Here is a 16066-nt window from a genome sequence, read left to right on the forward strand (position 1 = left end):
AGGCTGGGTTCAAAGGATACAGCGATCACAAAACAGGCAGCACAGCTAGAGCAGACCGCATTATAACTCTCAGTGCTGTATCCTCCCCAATTCCACTTTAGGTTATTCATATTCCTCCCACTTCCCTTTTTTCTCTCTATCCCTCTCTCTTGCCTTGATTTGCTGTCAAAACACATTTCACTCTCACTGAAGAATCAGTTTGCATGTTGAGTTTTGGAGCATGTGCTCCCTCCACACCGACTCTCCTCCTCTTACAAGCCTCTTTAATGTTTCTTGCAGCGGTTTTGACCAGACGCATATTATTCTTTCTTGTTTAAGCTTCGCAATAACAGTTTCAGACCTGCAGAGGATTTTGAGCAGGAATCGGAAGAGGAAACATGAAAAAATCACTCTGTGGCTTTAAGAAAATGAACTCTGCTTCCCCAAGTTTTGTGTGTGTCAGCATAGTTATTACAATTTTATATCTGCATATCTCAAGTAACTAACTAAACGTAACCACACTGCTAACTTAGTAGTTCAGCTATAGTATATAAATAGTACAGCTTTTTAATGTTTTATTTTACAGTGCCCTTGTACGCAGTGTAATTATTCATTCAAGTACTGAGTAAAATTAATTCACAATGTGTACTTATTGTACTATATGGTTATGATTATGGGTGTGGTTTAGGGTTATTGCATGCAATTATGCATAATTTTCAAATATTACTATAGTAAGTACATGCAATGTGTAACAAAAACACTGTAATTTAAAGTATTACACTGCTCTCTATATATTTACCATTTATTAACCTTATGTTACAGTCATAAATATACAGTTATTTATTGCTTGTTAACGAATGTTATCCGATGCAAAATTTGCTTTTAAAATGTTAGTAAATGTAGACATGATTACCAAGATTAATAAATGCTGTACAAGATGTCACATCTCAAGGACCTTCCCCATTTCCTTCCCCATGTGCTCTCTGTGACCTAGTTTTCACTCATGTCTGATTATTGTCTTTGGTTCAGGTGTTTGTCATTAGTTACCCTCATCAGCCCTCCTATTTAAGCTGTGTTCAGTTCACTGTTTGTTGTCCGGTCTACTACATCCCTATGTGTGCATCCTGCCTGTCCGACCTGTGTTTGCCCTTTTGTAGATTATTAAAGACTATTTGCATTGTTCATTGTCTTCTTCGTGCGTTTCATTCAACGTAGATGTGACACAAGTATTGTTTATTAGCTCATGTTAGCTAACTAATGTTAAAGGATTAGTTCACTTTCAAATAAAAATGTCCTGATAATTTACTCACCCCCATGTCATCCAAGATGTTTATGTATTTCTTTCTTCAGTCGAAAAGAAATTAAGGTTTTTGATGAAAACATTCCAGGAATCTTCTCCATATCGTTAGTTTCAATGGACTCCAAACGGCTGAAGGTCAAAATCACAGTTTCAGTGCAGCTTCAAAGGCCTATAAACAATACTAGGCGATAAATAAGGGTCTTATCTTGCTAATCTAACATTAATCTAGCAAAAATAAAAATGTATATGCTTTATAAACACAAATGCTCGCCTGTTCTGCGATGCACGTTTGTGACATCATGTATGTTGAAAAGGTCACGCTTGACGTAGGCTCCATCTCATCTTCTCCTCCAAGTTCAAAATTGTCCGACATCGTTGTTTTACCTTGTAAACTCGTTGAGTTGTAACTCCCTTTTTTTGTAAATGGCGATTGACTTAGTATTTGCACGTTCAACTTGTAAACACTGACTCCGTACTTTCGCCTACGTCAAGCGTGACATTTTCAACGTCACTACGCCATGACCGCGTATCGCAGAACATATTTATTTTACACTTTATTTTTACATAAAGATATGGCCGCCTTAAATATTTTCAGTGTTGTTGTTTTTTTATTTGAGAAGGAAAGGAGAGGATCATTTAAGGACAAAGTGAAGATGTATAATTGAACATATTGCTACCTTCACACGGGACATTGAATGAAATGCCACTAGCTCAAGTTATAGAGAACGTATCATTATTATTCATATAGAAATGCATGACAGCATGTGTGTTCTACAACCACAGACATGGATCTGAACGTGTTCTGTTCTGTACCACTGTGTATTCCTGCCAGACTAATGGGTTGTCAAAGTTATAATCGTACCCATGGTCCCGCTGGCCAGCAGGGGACATCTCAGTGTTTTTTTTAATCTGCTCAGTGAGGCTAACTTTAGTAACAGATAATACAAGAGCACCAAATCTTTTTATCTGGAATTTGTTCCTTTTATTCCCCTGCAAAAATTATCTTTCTGTCCTTTAGACAGAAGGATGAGTGATGGACCTGCTTCTAACGAGCTGATCCAATCAACATTTAGCTGACTATTGCCCCTTACCGCTTTCAGTGCAGCTAGAGCATTTGTCATGGACTGGTTGACAGGCATTTTGACTTAAATCTTTCAATACCTCCAGTTCTGGCTATTTTGAGATGATGTTGCTGACAGTTTGGTAAGTATATTCGCATCGAGTGTCAATTAGAGCAGTAATACAAGTGAATGATGATATCTGCCTCTGATAGCGATGCTTCAAGATGGAGCCGTAGTTCATTGCTGTCGCTCATACATCATTACACTGAGTGTGTATGTTTGTGCTTCAGAGTGCGTGAATGCAAAGTTATGGATTCGTGTTTACTGTTATGAGAATACGAGGCATAGTTTCAAGAAATGTGTAGATCTGTAAAAACCACCATGTGCTTTCATTAGCGAAACATCATTTTAGCTCAAATGGAAATAGATGAAGCTCTTTGGGATCTTACTGGTCATATTTGCTCATTTAAAAGAAGAGCGCTTTCACGGTTGGTTCTCATTTTGAATGGGAACAATGGTTGCCTAAATTGAAGTCTGGAGAATAGAACGATAATTAACGTCAATGAAAACAGATGGTGCCAGTTTATACTTGCATAAAAACAACAGCCCAGATGTTGTAAAGCCATATTAATTTCAAGGGCAATGCACAGTAACCTAATGGTTAGCGGATTGGCTTCAAACTGTGGGTCATCATTCAATACTTCCCAAAGTCCAACATATAAGTTCAGACAAAAGCCGCTGTATGATACATTTAATTTCTTTTCACAAAGGCATTATACATTTGCATCAGCTTCTAAATTTGCATTGTCTGCTTTTTAAAGGGCATAAATAAGAATCAATCAGTTAAAAAGTTGGCAATGTTTCTGAATCAGTCAACCAAACAAATAAATAAATACAATTTCATTACACAGTATTAAATGCATATGAATATTTATACTTCCATCATAATCATAGAGCTGTGCCGCTAATTAATTATTCATGTACTATAAGCAAATAACTGACATGTTGTATAACATTCAGCCAAACTGTTCGTCTGAATCACAGTGACTGCTTTTGTCTCAGCAAACCCAAAACATTAAAGGGAAATATATTGGTTTAGTTCTGTTGCCGTTGACAAGATTGTGGTTCATTAGTGCAACACAGAAATATACTAACTCTGAATGTTATTCCGCATACTAATATGGATCATAAATAGAAAGAGGGGAGGCTGTGCAATCAGGATGAAAAGGGTTAGAAATGAAAAGGACTGGAGAGAAGAAGCATATTAAAAATCTGTTCATTGATTTTGCTTTGGTTTTTAATGACCCATTTTCAGCTAAATGTTGAGTTTTCATCAGCTTTATGAAATGAGAATAACACTCCTCGTCAAAGTAGGAATGAAGAATGAAACTATTTATGCTGCGTTATGTACTGTAGCATAAGAAAGTGTCCCCCAGCTGTGCTTTTCAGTTTCATTTTTCAGGGGTGCAGAGCTGTAATGCCGTTTCAACAGATGTAAATAATTCCATTTGGGTATGAAAGTGCAGAAAACTTTTCATTTTAATGCTTAGCCGAACTACTGACCTGGTGATCGGATATTTTTGTGTGTATTTAGAAGTAGAAGTCAGCAGATGGTACCATTTACAAGAAGCTTCCTGATTAGTTTAGGTATAAATGTCATAACATTTTGGCATGTTTATGAGTCCTATTATTTATTTGTTTGCTTGTTTGTTTGTATATTTAATTATTTTGATGAATTGTTGTGACAGCGGAGAGGAGGAGGAGATTTGTGCGAGAAAGGTGTCACTACAGCTTCTAGCAAAACCACCAAACAGCAGAAAACCTCAAAGACATAATAAACCCCTTACAAAGATTAACCGAAATCCCCTTTTTCTGCTTAAAAACTTTGTCAAGATTAAAGTATTACCTTACCGTGGCCTGTGTATTCTGCCGTAAGGCGGGTTGAATGTTCAGTGTAAGTCATGTAACGTTTGTCTTTTATATTGAAAATTGACCTAAAATTTGACTTGCTTTTGGGAGATTTGCTATCCTTGAAATTGGGTTTTCTAGAGTTGCTTTGGGTAAAACGCATTAGATAAAAATGATCCGAGGTGTGTGACATGCAGAGACGCTCACTGTCTACTTACTGACAACTGAATCTGTGCAACACACTGGAAATGGTCTATAGGCTATTTTTGTCACATTCTGAACAGACCAATATCTCCTCATAAATTATATTTAGAACTGCTGAAAAATTTATACTCTGAGTCATTGAAGGAGCTATGAATCATCTATTTAAATATCTCAGAGAGAACAATGATGAAATATGGCCAAACCGAGGCTCCCACTGAAATGTCTGGCCTCCACATTCAGTATTAAATGGCTCCTGTCGTGACTTCAGATGAAAAGCAAAGGAGGATGTTTTAATGCAAAATAAACATGATTCACTTTCAGCTAAAAGCTGTGTTTCATCAATTATTTGTTTCAGTTTTAATTGGAATTTTGGCAAGAAAAAAACTAAACTAAACAAGCAACACATAGCAGAAAGAGTTATCCCAATGATTCATGTGCTTTCAGTGAAAAAGAGAACTGGAGCCCAGAATCCTGATCAAACTTACATGCTTATGAAAACATGAAGCACATGCAAGTTTTCAGTAGCTATTTAAAAACGAATGCATCTGTTCATATGATATAGCAGCACATACTCACTTTTTTTTTTAACAGTCTATCTCGGAGCATGTGATGTATCAAGAGAGCTCTGTTGTATCCTCAGTGCGTGACACACTGCATTTTTTATATACAGATTTTAATTAAAAATATACTGGAAAACTTAGAATATTAGTATACGGAGTGTGTATACTCAGAGCACACATATAATGTATATGTGATTTAACTGTATATTTTTTCATGGTTTATTATTGATTCTGAAGTGCAAGTTTAATATTTTTGTGCATCTGAGATTCGAATATACAGTCCATACTGTTAAGCAATGCGAGATGCAAATGCTATCAAGCTGCTCACTGACGTAGATGAGCTAATAAAACACATTATTATAAATCCACTGGCACAGAATGGCAATTTTACTCTCTTTCATTGGATGAATGCATGCTACCAAAGTAGTAGTACTTGGGATGATACATATGAGGACGACGAATTCCACCTCTGGCCCTCTAAATCACTGGATTGAGAGGGACTTCTTTGATTTTTTAAATGTGTAACATTAATTGGGCATTAACAATGTTGATGTTATGATGTTTATTTCGATACGCTACATTAAAACACAACGCTTGCAACTCCTCTATAATACAAATTCCGTTTCACCTTCGAGAGCAAAATGTTTCTTTATAAGAATTCTATGGTAATATGAGTGCCTAATATAAGCCAGTTTGTCAGACAAATTTAATCTGTCTCAACTGCTTTCCCCATCATTGTATTCATTAAAAGATAATATATTAAACAACCACCTTAAATGGCTTAGTGCTTCCCTTTTATCTTGTTAAGCTGCCCTTGAATTTTCAGCAACTTTTCACAAACTTGTTTTTTGGGGTCATTTGCAGTTCTGTGAAGTGCCTGCGCAGAGATAAGGCGGATGTGGAGGTTTGAAGCAGTGCGCTAGTCGCCGGGATTAGCATTCACAACACTAGACATTGTGTCTTAGAGTGAAACTCCAGAGGAGCCGCCGAATTGATCCGAGCTGTGACTTTCTCTGATTCTTTCTTGACTTTACAGCAAAGGTAGCAGTTTTTGGTACTAATTAAACTTACAGTGCAGAGAGCAGCTCAAAAGTTAGCCGAGCCGAGAGAAGAGGAGGACGGTGAGGGATGGTCAACGCCAACACTTAATTTCATGCATCGCGGCTCCCTTCAATAACGGAGCTGGCCATATGGATTAGCAACCATCCACTTCTGTCAAAATTTCCCACGAACGGACCCCCGAGCCAATCCTGATAACTAAACTTGATACTACAGTTTCGACACAGTCTTTGACTTACAGTACTGATGTTAATGAGCTATCATTGTCTGCTCTGTGTGATGAATTTAATTACCTCCAGATGACCAAATGTTCTAAATATGATAGTACTCATTATCTAAATATAAAGCTGGAGAAAATAGCTCCGCAATGAAGCATCTCTCTGACTAATTGGAGATTTTCCCCCAAATGGTGCCTTACCACTGAGACACTGTCCATATGTTCAGATACGGAGTGGAATTCTCCGGAGAGAGTCTCGCTGCTAACTAAATTAGCCTGCAATTCAAATCACTGCCTGTTGAGTTGTGAAGGACAGTCAAAGCTCTGACTGCATCAAGTCATTGCGTGTAGATAACGGAAGACATTGAACAATGAGCGCTGTCTCTGCCCTCGCTGAAATGAGAGAGTGTTAGATCAAGATTTCAAACTAGACTTAGTCCACATGAGTCATTCCTCTGCTTATTAAAAGAGATATTCGACATCTTTGAAACATACAGCAATGAATCACCGGTTGTCTTACATCTTGTCCTTGAACCAGCCTCGAAGCCATCGTATGGATGGCTAACTACATGCCCTCGGCTCACCGAGAGCCTGTGTTACTCACGTATTGTTGTCGTCTGTGTATTTTAGATGATTTGAAAGTGGCAAAACATAATTAGGTTAAAAAAAGAGCCGCTTTATAAGATATCTATGGCAAGTTTTTATAATAAACTGTCAATGATTGTCAGAAACTCCCAACGGCCGATATCTGCAGGATTGCATTGAAGATTTAACGTCACAAGAAAACAACCGTTAGCCTTTCACCCAAAAAGCAACTGGGACTTATCCGCAATGATCAAATGTGTTCATTCTGCATGGATTAGCCTCTCAGCCACAAACACTCATGAGAACACCCTCGGTTGTGCTTGATATGCTGCTGTCTGATGGGCTACTAGTCAGAGGTGACATTTTATTGGAATTATAATACCAATTTATGTGATGGTAAAATCATATTGTCATGCTAGTTTTGCCACCAAATGCCCCCATTTTGCTCTCCTGAGATTTGGTATTAGGCAATTTGCTCAAATTAGTCCAGTAACTGATTTCTTCCAACTAATTTGAGCTTTAAAAATACCTGAAAAAATAATAACAAAATAAATGAGTGGACTAGTGTAATTTTTTTTTTTTTTTTTTAAATGTCAAGCCCCATTTACATTACATACCCTTTTTCAATGAGAATACAGTCATCACTGGCTGTGAGGGATCAAATTTTTTAAAGTAAATTAAAATATCAATAATAAAAACAAAACTTGTTAACACTTAAAGCCTTTATGTATAATGCAATGTAAAGGGTTATTAAAGGATATAATGCATTATAATTATTCATAATGTGTATTGTAATACATTATATCTTGTCGTAAATAATTATAACCAAATTTAAAATGCATATTGTAACAATGAATTGATTATAATGTATAAACTGTGCTTGAAATTATTCTTTAGATTGTATGAGATCGTGCATTATAAGGTGCATACAAGGCATAATTCATATATTAAAACTACTATTATAATGTATTAAATTCTTTACCTTTAAATCTTACCACAAACTTATATGTTAAATTGTAAGTTGAAACTATAGGTCCTCTAAAAATATAAGAAGAAAATGTTTAGTGTTCTTTATCTTTTGGAGGTGAGATTTCTGCAACAGCAGTTGATAGCTGAAACAACCATGACAGAGCTGTTCAATGGCTTGCTGATTTTACTGTTTTCTACTCAGGGTGATGCTCAGTAAAAGCATTCAATTCTATGTGCAGCTTCCTACAGGATGAAAGGCACAAACTGCCATTCAAAGACCTGCTGGTATTGTTTATGACTATGAGCTGTCGCTTTATGGCTCCCATCAACTTATTATCTCATTCAGAGGTAAATAATGCACGAGGCTTAATTATGACTCATGCAACACAATAAACCACACAGAATGCAAGCGCCATTCTACAAGTGAACCAAAGCAATTGAAAGGACTCTGCTGCTAGCCAAGATAATATTACTGTTCCCATCTCCACAGTCTGCTAAATTGATTGAATTATGTAAGATATAAAACATTCTCTATTGCTTTCCTCTGGGATCTGAGAAGTTCACGTGTGAGGTCATAACCTGATAAAGGACAATAGAGTCAGACATGCAGCATGTAGAATAAGCTTGCACTGATAAGCAGTCAACATGGAGCTGGAAGCACATGCATTTGAATACGTGCCCTACATACCCAAATAAGTCTGCCTCAATTGCTGGAAATCATATTCAAAGCAGTCAGCTGGGGCATCCATACTGCTAACCCAGATAACTTTTTGACTTTTAATAATGCTAGAAGGTATCTTAGAGCGTGGAGCATTATTGAGTATCACATAAATCTTGTGCCCCCTGCATTATGACTCCAGAAAGATGACCCATTACATCGGTGCAGTACCTCAGGCCAACAAGACCCAGTGATCTGAATATATCCATATTGAATAAAAATCACTTCTCAAATAGGTAGAAGGATTGCTGACTCATGATTTCCTTAGTGCGCACTCTACTACACTACACACTATAGTATGCAGTTTCTAAATATAAAGGAGAGAAATTGTTTTATTAATTAAATTTATTAGGTGCAACATAATTATGGCAGCAGGTGGCTTCAGATCGCTTTGGTTGAAACAAGATGCCAATGTACCTTTTCTAAATAAAATAAATAAAAATAATTAAGGTTTTTTTACATTTTTACAAAATGATGAATAAAGAATGCAATTCAGGTATGTTTTTTTTTTTTTTTTTATAATTTTTTTAATTATTATATTGAGTTATATGTTATATTGTAATTGTAAAATGCTTATCATATTTTGCACACTAGCTAGTTTTGTAAATGAAATTATGTGTGAAACAAAATGTTTAATTTCATACATTTATTGCATGCGCCATGTTTTCGATTTCACACTGACAAGCTGCAATCCCTGAAACTCAGGGCTCAAAGAAAGTCCAGAATTTCCCACACATAATTGTGACATTGCTGTAGTGTTCATGTGCATGTTCATCATCTTTCTGACATGGCACCATTAGAGTAAGGTCAGTTGAAGCATTCACAAGACGCTAATTTTTAACTGTACAATACATTTGTTGTGAAAATCTCTGACTTGTCTTTTGGATTCATGTGCACTGAGCTTCATTTGTTCTGCAGAATAGAGAAGGATCACAACAGAAGGAAGGGAGAGGGACAGTGTTTAGCTTAGAATGCGGTATTTTGTCAGCCCATGTCAACTACAAAGAGTAAACGCTCTGGAAGTGGGTTTTGTTGGCTAGTTTGTAAAGTAATTAATTACAGGTTCAGTCCTGCCTGTCCACATCACGCTTGTGATGATTAATTGCAGCCCTTTACAAGATACAACCGAGAGATCAGGAGCCCACATTAGCCAGTGTTTGAAAATGAGCAAAGCTGAGCAAACTTATTCATTTCCCTTCAGTGAGCAACAAAGGCTCATCTGCAGCTGAAGTCATTCCGCATGCAAGTAACTCATAGCACACAGATGCCGGCCCCAAGATTTGCTGTCATTGCGTATTTCCTTGTAGAGCCCGAGGCGTCTTCTTTTGTGTTCTTTTATCTTTTCTCTTTCTTCTGGAAAAAACAATGAGATTACTCATAAGATTAAAACAAGAAACTATTCAATGGCTGAGTAATTGTTTGAGACAGGTAACACTGTGTTTGTTCGCATGTTAGCATCCTTACTATGTGCAAATGATTATAAATTCTTTAGTTCCAGCTAAACCAATTCACTTACTCTGAGCAGGTTTTCTCCTAAAGTTTACATCTTCAATTGTGTTCTTTCTCCCAGTGAAAGTGAGTCATCGTGAGTCTTCGACAGTAAAGTTATTGTGCTTTGTTCCAGAGTGTATTCAACCATGAACAGCAGAAGCCTAAAGATCCATTAAATAGCAAAGACATAAGCAATAGTGCCTTCTTTTCTCTAAAGCACAAAGCCTATTTAGATATTGAAGGAGTATTTGTTCCAGTCATACCAGATATGATCAATATTACATTACCCCTCAGAACAAAGGCAGAGCTGTGCAGGTTAGGTGCAAGTTTTAGAACAGTACAACCTTTGCTGCAAGATGGAAATTGATGCAAAATGGCCTGAAATTATTTCTGACATACTCACTGAAACTATTTTATCAACATTGCTGTTGTCTTTAATCGTTCACTGTAATCATCAGTGGTTGATAAAAATAAAGTCACTTTTAAAAATTTGTAAAACATTCACTTTTTTATGTGTGATTCAATTGCACTTTTTTTAGTTTGGTTGACAAAATTGTATGGATAATAACATAATTATAAATAATAATATAATAACATAATAATTAATAACAATATTAAGTATATATACAGCAAATAGCATGAACAGTATATTTAATATATCTTATATTTATATATAATTTTTATAACATTAAATAATATAAAAAATGCAAAGAATAAATACTATATAGATCCCCCCACGTATATGTAAGGGATAATACATCCAGCCAGTTGTTATCGCAGAATAAAGCCTGACAGGCTTATCAGCTCGCGTCGGGCTGTGGTATAAGACTGAAGGGCTTTATTATGCGATAACAACTGGCTGGATGTACATTATCCCGCTTATTGCATGGTTGCTTCCCACAAAAGTAAATAATTAGACATGAAACATTGATAAGTGACAGCGGAGTGATACATTAAGCATATAATTACTAATGTACTAATGGTCAAGATGACTCATATTACCGGATGAGCCTGTGTTATTATCGGGAAATAAAACACCTCAAAATGTCATGATTGTAATATGTATATATATATATAAAGAACACGGAGGGAATCTATATAGTATTTAATCATTATATTATATTTATACAGATGACTGTGGAAAAGTACATAAGAACAATGCCAGTAAGAATGCAAGCTGCTATCCACGCCAAAGTTATTTCGTTGTTTCAGTTAGTTTTTTGCTTAATAAACGACTATATGTTTTTGACAGATTCCTGGAGTATTTATATTTTCTCTTTATTATGACAGGTGGTCTAATTAATTTGTTAAAGGAATAGTTCACCCCAAAATGAAAATTCTGTCATTAATTATTCAGCATGCCACAGCACAAGGGATGAGGAGGAAAAGTGGTGCAAGAAGTTGTTATTTTTGTTTTCTTTGCGCACAAAAAGTATTGTTGTAGCTTCTTAAAATTACGGTTGAACCCCTGATGTCACATGGACTGTTTTACCGATGTCCTTGCTACGTTTCTGGACCTGGGAACATTACAGTTGTGTTGTTGTCTATGAAGGATCTGAAAGCTCTCAGATCAAAAATATCTTAATTTGTGTTCCGAAGATGAACGAAGGTCTTAGGGGGTTTGGATTGACATGAAGTTGAGAGAATTTTTGGGGTGAACTATTCCTTTAAGCACATACAGTGCTTAACAAATTTATTGACTGTAATTGGGCATCTGAATAAAAAAACTGCTTTACTATTTTTCTGCCTTTTTTGTACAACAATAAATTCATGGATAACACCATGCATTAAAAACACTACCGTGACTAAAGAGTTTACACATACTGGAGGATTAACCATTACAGAAACATAAAAAGTGATATTGATAATCACAAATAATGTCAGTTTAGGCACTTTACATTTGGTGGTGGTGGTCTAATAAATTTGTTAAGTACTGTATATCTCACATACTCATGCAGATAACGATACTGTAATCCTGCATATTTAACTAAAACCATGGATGGATGGAAAAAAACAGATGCACAAATAAGAAAAACAGACGAATCCCTCTTTCGTTTCTCAACACTGTCCATGACAGAGCATCTCCATTGCGCACACACAATGCCTCATTTCTGCTGATAGCAAAGCTGCTTTTTTGACTCATGTAATATTGCTGGGTCACGGCCCCTGTTTCACACATGTTCAGGCTGAAGACTCGAGGCCTTAGCGCCATTACAGCATGTACCAATCATCACTTGAAATTACCAGAGCTGTCAGTCAGCTCCTAACCCCCCCGCTTCATGAACTTTTGAGGTGTCTGCAACATTTTCCTGGAGCACGGGTTTCGGAAACATACCGCAACAGATACAGTGATCATATAAAGTGGCAGAAAGAGCCTTTATTAGAAAAATGAAACTTTGACCTATATACATGTTTTTACATCTTGTAACCCAGCACACGTCCTGCAACCACATCGTATTGACATTTCACAAGTCACATATCAGACCTGTTCCTTTAATATGATCTACATACACATAAAAAAGCAGAGAATGGAAAAAAAATCCCGAACACAATACTTTATGTTACAAATTAAATGTACTTTAGAGAGAACAGGAGATATGTTCAAACCGCCCGACTGATTTAGTACTTTCTCATGCAATTTGCCAATAGCAGAAATGATTTCATTTATGCAAGTCTGTGTCAGCTTTATGTAAGCAATTACTTTCAACTTATATTAAAAAGTTCTTAAGACATTTCAGTATGCACACAAGTGATAATGCTTCATTATAGAAGAACATTTAGGCAGCAGGTCACATGGTTTCAGTGATAAATAGGTTATAGTCACATGACAATCCCCACCTGCCCTAGTATAAACACTGTTCTAAAATAATTTCTACTTTTAACCACAGAAAATATGAATGCAAAGCTCACAAGAGTGATTAGTTAAACAGGAAACACAAGTGATTCTTTTAAAATAAATGTTTCTTTCCATTGTGAGTCATTTTTACAGGGAAGGCAGCGTTCTTTTATCCTTTATTAAGTGCAAGTATTCCAGCAGCTCTGTGCTCAAACTCAAACAACTAAAGACTTCCAAAAGTTACTTTTTGCTTCCTTTAGGGTCGGCGCTCACTAAATCACGGTCTGTCCTGTATTTTGATTCCCTATTAAAACAATCGAGCATTTAAAATATCCGTCACTGGAAATGCATTACAGAAATCAAGAGCGGTGTTTGGATTTAAAACTCAAGGTGACTGAGTAATCTTCATATTTTAGTCATGCGATGATAAAAATGGCATTGCTAAAAGAGGCGCATGACTGACAGTTTTCGTTTTGATTTCAAGCTGCCGTTTTTGCCCCTGCAAACGTCTTCCTGAGGGTTATAAAGCGGCCTGAGAACGAAAGGGAGCGAGCTGCAGGCGACACAGTTACGCATGAGGACTCTCGCTCCTGTCTTTAGCCACCTGCCCCTTCTCACCGTGCCTTGTGCGGCTCTGGCAGATGTAATTTGAGCTGAGGTGATTTCTCCTTGAAACTACCTCGATGGGAACACAGCCAATGATGCAGTGACACTACAACAGCTTGTCTGGCAGCCAAAAGGGCCTGTTGTTCTTACTACGCTGCACTTGGCAAAATATCAGTTTGGGAAAGAATGGATTTCAAATAGTGGATGCAGAATTGACTTGGAAGGAGATCCGTTGTCATGTTAAGTAACGTCTTGCATCCCCACTTCCATGCTTCGCTTTTGATATTCTGCCCTGCGCGGTCACAAAACTTGCCTCAAAGGGAAAGAAAATTGGTTCTGTATGTATCTGTTAGTCTAATGGGTTTTTATAAAAGACAAACTTTTGGCGATGGAGGCATCTCTGTTATCTGAAAAGACTTTTAAAGTGTAAATATCCAGCATACAGACTGAGCGCCATTAGCCGACGATCCAAAAACTCCCTCTCTTCACGATCCACAGATAAACGTACACACACACATCTCTGCGAAAAGAAGCGGAGCGAAACAAACTTGACGTATGGAACGGTTTAACCCTTAACTGGTGTTTAAGATGAAATTGAGAAAGTACAATTTTTTTTTCTGTGACTTAAAAATCCTTGCTTACTGACTTTTAGAAACTGAACTACGGTACTTTGCCTAGTCTAGCTTGTCTTATGGAAATAATCGGCATCTGAGCTACGTTAAATTCACACTTGTGTACTATTCTATGAGAGGTAAATAAAACCAAAAATATAATATAATAGATTTTTAATAAACTACGGATGGCTTTTGCTTAGCCAAAAACTGCTACATAAAATAATCCCACAAAGTTCCCAAACTGTATCCAGTTGCAATCAATACCTGACCTGCGCTATTCCACTCAACCGCCTCCGATAACCTTCCACAAATACAGAACGATGAAATAAAAAGTACATTTTGGTTTTGAAGATGTTTCTGTGTAAAAATCCCAGAAGTTTGGCGGCCTAAACGACACGCTATAGTGGCCACAGAGCTTTGGTTCATGAGCAGGATGGATTCATACCCTGCAGTCTTACGACGGCCCATGTCTGTGAACCAGAGAAACCAGTTCTCCTCACATCGATCTGTAGGCATGCTTGATCCAAGCTCACCTTCAAGTGGATTGACAGTGTTTACTTACAAAAAATCTGCCGCAATAGCTGTAGTCCCAACCCCCATCCCCAACCCCCTCCCCGGCCCCAAAATGTTCAAGCTTAAAAAACTGCAGGGCTACAATCCCTGATAACAAACTGCATGAAGACTTTGAAATCTCGTAAGGTGACATTTTGATGCAGACCTTGTGAGTGATGTCATTTTCTCGAACGTACGCTACAGAAAACGAGTGCTACTGTACAGACCTGTGAAACCCACACAAAAAATATTGTTTACTCTGTATCTTCGTAACTTTCATTAATTATTTGAGTATGAATTTACAAGCAATTTACAAGTGTCATATATTCAAAATAGTTGCTAAGTTTTTGAGGAATTAAAAAAAAGCTATATTCTTACAGCAAACCATAGATAATAGAGAAAATCAAGAAGACGTCATATCTTTGGAGGGATAGCAGACTCGAAAAAATTACTTTTTTTTCTCTCTCTTTACAGGTTAAGTCTGGCTATAGGTGACAGGTAAGATACAGAAAGCGCAGCTGGTGATGTTTTCACCTGCCAATCGAGGAAGAGCAAGGATATTCACCTTCGCCTCACAAGGGACACGAAATCAATGCAGATGTGGCTCTGAGATTAATACTAGAGGCTAATACCTTGCTCATTTGCCCAAAACAGCAGCTCTGCAATACGAATGATCATTTCTTTCCATATATATATACATATATATGCTATATTTGCACCCTGTTACAAATAATTTGTAATCATAACATCATAACAAAAACATAGAAAGAGTTACAATTGAGTTGCATGCCATTATTATAATTCATGTTCATGTAATCAAAATACATTTTCCTTAAAGACTGGGGTTATTACAAGGGTGAAAAAATAACTGAAAAACAAGTTGCAAAGTGTAAAAACTATGTATGGCATATATGATTACAAGACCTTGATATTTTCCATGTGCATACGCACATTAGCTTCTTAAAGCAGCACTTCATATGATGAATATGTTCATGATTATGACAGTGATGACATATTCAAGATAAGTGTACAGTGAATTATGTCACATTATTGGGGAAGTTCAAAGAAACCAAGTCTGATACGAGAGCGGAAGCTGCTAGAGCAGTCGTACAACATGTCGATACACATCCTGTTTTCCAACAAACGTTGGAGTCGTAAACATAAAGCTCATTTCAAAGATGGCTGAGAGATCCTCTCTCTAAACGCAACTGCAATGGAAGTCCTCAGACAACCATAGTGGAGTGGAGGAAAACATGCCCAAATGCAATGTGAATGTGCCTTTAGGTGGTGTAGAGAAAACATTACACAAAAAGACACAGAACCATCCTGAGGTATTTGATCTAATACACAATTTGGCTATGTGTTCTGATTCACATTGCATGGAGTTCATTGAGTGTGTCTGTACAG

This window comes from Barbus barbus (genome assembly GCF_936440315.1).
Source record: "Barbus barbus genome assembly, chromosome: 3".
In the NCBI taxonomy this organism is placed as follows: domain Eukaryota; kingdom Metazoa; phylum Chordata; class Actinopteri; order Cypriniformes; family Cyprinidae; genus Barbus; species Barbus barbus.